This window comes from Eufriesea mexicana, unplaced genomic scaffold, assembly GCF_001483705.2.
Source record: "Eufriesea mexicana isolate 0111107269 unplaced genomic scaffold, ASM148370v2 scaffold1523, whole genome shotgun sequence".
In the NCBI taxonomy this organism is placed as follows: Eukaryota; Metazoa; Arthropoda; class Insecta; order Hymenoptera; family Apidae; genus Eufriesea; species Eufriesea mexicana.
The window spans coordinates 286,496-290,577 of record NW_016909723.1 but is presented as its reverse complement, the minus strand read 5'-3'; positions in this window follow the sequence as shown (position 1 = coordinate 290,577).

Here is a 4,082-nt window from a genome sequence, read left to right as displayed (position 1 = left end):
GACGCTAACGTCAATACAAGGATTCGGTAGGACTAGGAAACGTTAACGGCGATGAAAAGGACGAAGCTCGTGGTTGACGGAAGTCGGTGTTAACGAGACGAAATACTGGAAATTACCGCACGCTTCGGGAAAGAGACGGACATAAGACGGATAAATGGACAGAGGCGAAAGAGGAGAAAACTGAAGGCAGCGGTGCAGGCAGGATTGGACGGTGGCGATGCAAATTTTATTAGTCGCGCGTTCTATCGGCCGCGCCTTTTCCACGCCGGATGAAGGAAGGAAAAAAGAAAAGGAGAATACTGCAGGGGAGCGAAGGGAAGCGAAGGGAAGCGAAGGGAAGCGAAGGAAAGCGTTCTGGAAGATTTGAGAATATTCCCCTCTAGAAACGCGCGGTTCTGGCTATGTGAAAGACTAGCGAGGAGGGGAGAAGCCGTTTCCGCTTACGTTTTCCCGGAGAAAGAGCTGGTTGGTCGTCTGGAGGACGACGGTACGCGAGGGTACGACGACGCTACGACGCTACGACGCTACGACGCTACGACGCTACGACGCTAGGACGGTACGACGGTACGACGGTACGACGAAAGGAAAAAGTCCGAGAAGAGCCGAGGAAGAACGTCGATAACGTTGGAAAAACGTAAAACGCGCACCGACCGGGAGGAAAAGGAAACGCCGCGTGTAGTATAAGGAGAGGAAGAGAGGAGAAAGAGAGAGGGTAGAAGCTTGCCATCGAGCGAGAAAACGGTGTGCTGGCGGTGTGGTGGAGAGAGAACGGAGGAGAGGATAGGATAGGAGAGTCGCGGAGAGTGAGGAGCGGAGAGGAGAGGAGAGGAGAAAAAGAGAGAAGGGTGGCGGAGACCGTGGAAGAAAAGGGGCCACGAGAAAATAGCGTCTTCGCCTCGTGGGGAGGGAACGAGGGAACGAGTAAATGGAGCCAACGCGCGGAGAAAGAGGGAACGAGAGACGAGGAGGGTCGAGAAAGAAACGATGAAACGACCGAGGGACAAGGATGGCCAGAGAAAAGAAAAGAAAGAGATGGAACGAGAACGATACGAGGGTAGAAGAAGAGGGGAGTGTGCTCGTCTACTCCGCGAATGGCAGAGAGACAGACGGGGAAAAAGAAAGAGGACGGGATCCGAGGGAGGCGAGGTGAAATTGGACACAAAAAGCTGGAAGAAAAATTGAGACGAATCGTGGAAGGGAAGGTGGAAGGGAAGATGAAAGGGAAGATGGAAGGGAGGATTCTCTGAAAGGGAGAGACCAACGCAGTGTCCTTCTCGGAGGCCGCGAAAGAAAGCGCGAACGCGTAAGGGATGAACGTCCATCGATACCATGTATATATATTTATCGCCAATTTTAGTCGTCCCTGCATCGAACATTCTATCGTGGTCGTTGCGCGCTTTTCTCTCTGTCTCCGTTACGACTCGACTCGATTCGACTCTACTCTACTCTACTCTACTCTACTCTACTCTACTCTACTCTACTCTGCTCTACTCTGCTCTACTCTGCTCTACTCTGCTCTACTCTACTCTACTCTACTCTACTCTACTCTATTCTACTCTACTCTACTCTACTCTACTCTACTCTACTCTACTCTACTCTACTCTACTCTATTCTACTCGACTCGACTCGACTCGTAACCGCGTAACCGCTAAAGGATCGTCGTTGGCGTTGCCGTTGACGTTGGCGTTGCTGTTGACGCTGCTCCGACCGCTACTGTTACCGCTACCGAATACGTCGATCGTGTAAGTGAACGTTGTTGCACTTTGTCTAGTTCTACACTCGTACATATCTCCTTTCCACCAGACCGTCTTTGCCATACCTTCTCGCGAGTGACGCGCGCTCTCCTTTACCGCGTCTCGCTCGAGTAGCTTAGCTTCTCTTTACCCTCGTTGCTTCTTTCACGGTCAACGTTTACGCTAGACAACGGTAGCACCGACAAACAATACCTACTCTTTCTCTACCATTTTCGATCCTGCCTTTCCCATTCTAGGTATCGCCATTTCATTCGCCAACTATCCTCGTGGAAACAACGAATGTTACGCGTTACCGATAAAATAACGATTCGTTAAACGGGGATACGTACGGGGAACGTAACGACAGTGAAAGGTGTTACGGATAAAACGTTGCAGATGGATCGCATACGCGCGAAAGAGCGATCGGCAAGAAAGCGTATCGTTGGATCGATCGATCGATCGTCTTTTCACCGTAACTTCCTTTCCTCTGTTTCCAGCGCGAAAACATCGGTAAACGTTCAAACGTATCGACAGCGTGTGCCTTCCTAACGAGATACCAATAGCGCACGCGCGCTCGCGCTCGCGCTCGCGCTCGCGTTCGCGTTCGCGGTCTCACTCCGTTTCTTCGAGTCGCATTACATCCGGTTTTCTCTTAATTCGCTTCGCCACTTGAATCGCGTTCCCTGCTTTTCCCACTCCTTTATATCGCTCTTCTCCAACGCGTTATCGCGATTACGCGATTACGCGATTACGCGTTTAAGAAGGAAGAATGATATTGCAGTTTCTTCGAAAAGAACAACTATCGACGGCCAAGTACAAACATACGTGTGTCTGGCAAGACGCGCACGATCGTTTACCGCGTGTCACGATCGAGGTAAAACAAGACTCGATCGCGAACAACCGTCGATTACGATCCACGTTCTACCCGTCCATATTTGCCCGTTATCGCTGATTATCTTCTCGTTTTTGAACGTTACGTACCGATTAACCGAATTTTTAGATATCGATGCTCGCTCGTTCGCGAAACGCGTACGTCGTAACGCGTGTACCTATGTACTCTACGTATTGACCGAGTTTGTGCCTAAAGCGTTGGGTGATCGGTAAGAAAAAGAGACTACAAGTGTGGGCGTAAAACATCCTCAACGTCGAATGTCTGCCCCTTTTACGCACACGATCGTCGTGAAAAGAGGCTATTGGTTGGAAAATCATGGAACGGAAGACGTCCGTTAGGAGAAATTTCTGTCCGCTCGTCGGCGCCGTCGGATAGCGTTTGCCGACTACGTCGACACTAATTTTCCAACGATATCGATGTGTCCGCGAAGGAAGAGGGTATCCAAGAAGAAGAGAACGGCCAACGATGGGCGCGATCGCGACCGTTGTTATTGCGAACAACTGGATGTCGTTGGTGTTGTGCCGAGCGAATGCGACGAGTCGAGCGAGACGCGCGAGACGCGCGAGACGCGCGGTTTCCGTACGATATCGAGCCGCGAGGGCCGCGAGGGCCGCGAGGGCCGCGAGGGCCGCGAGAGCCGCGAGAGCCGCGGACAAACCAACGCGCGGAGAGAAATCGGTGAAGGAAGAATCTGGGGGGGAATGAAAAGAGGCGCGAAACGAGTGGAGAGCTTAAAGTTTTCACGTTATCGGCGCACGTCTAAGCAACTGATAAAAGTCCGTGTTCCTACGGATAGATAACGCGGAATGGCCCGTATAAAGAGTCACATAGATAGAGGCAGATAAAGCACGGTCCACGGAACAGGTGAATGTTACGAGACAGACCAACGCCCGACCTTCTTCGGCGCTTTCGCAGTGTCGCGTATTCGCGCCAACGCATAATCCAAGTTAATTTTCTCTCTGCCTTTTTTCTTCCACCACTCTCTTTTCTTTGTCTTTCTCTTTTCTCGTCTCTTTCTTCCCGTCGTCTGTCGGTCGTATACGTTGTTGGCGCGTTATCGCGAGCTCGCGACGGAATTTCGTGTTGTTCGCCGTTTGTCGTATTCCGTGTGCTATTCGCTATTCGTATCGTCGACCGCTCGTCGATGCGTCATTCGCCATCGTCGATCCTCGATCATCGGTCATCGTTTGTCGTTCTTCTTTTTTCTCCGTTTCGTTGTTTCCGTTCCGTCGTCGACGTTGGTCAAACCGCGAAAGTGTTTCTCGATTTCGTTTCACCGCGAGAAGAAAGACCGGTTGTGCACCGTCCACTACCGCTATCAACCGCGTTCGCTTCTTCTCTTTCCCATCCACCTTTATTTTCCTCGGCTCCTTCGTCCGCCTCCGTTTCCTTCGCTTCCACCGCTCGCGCTTCCTTCCCTCCACCCTTCCGCCCTTCCGCCCTTCCGCCCTTCCGCT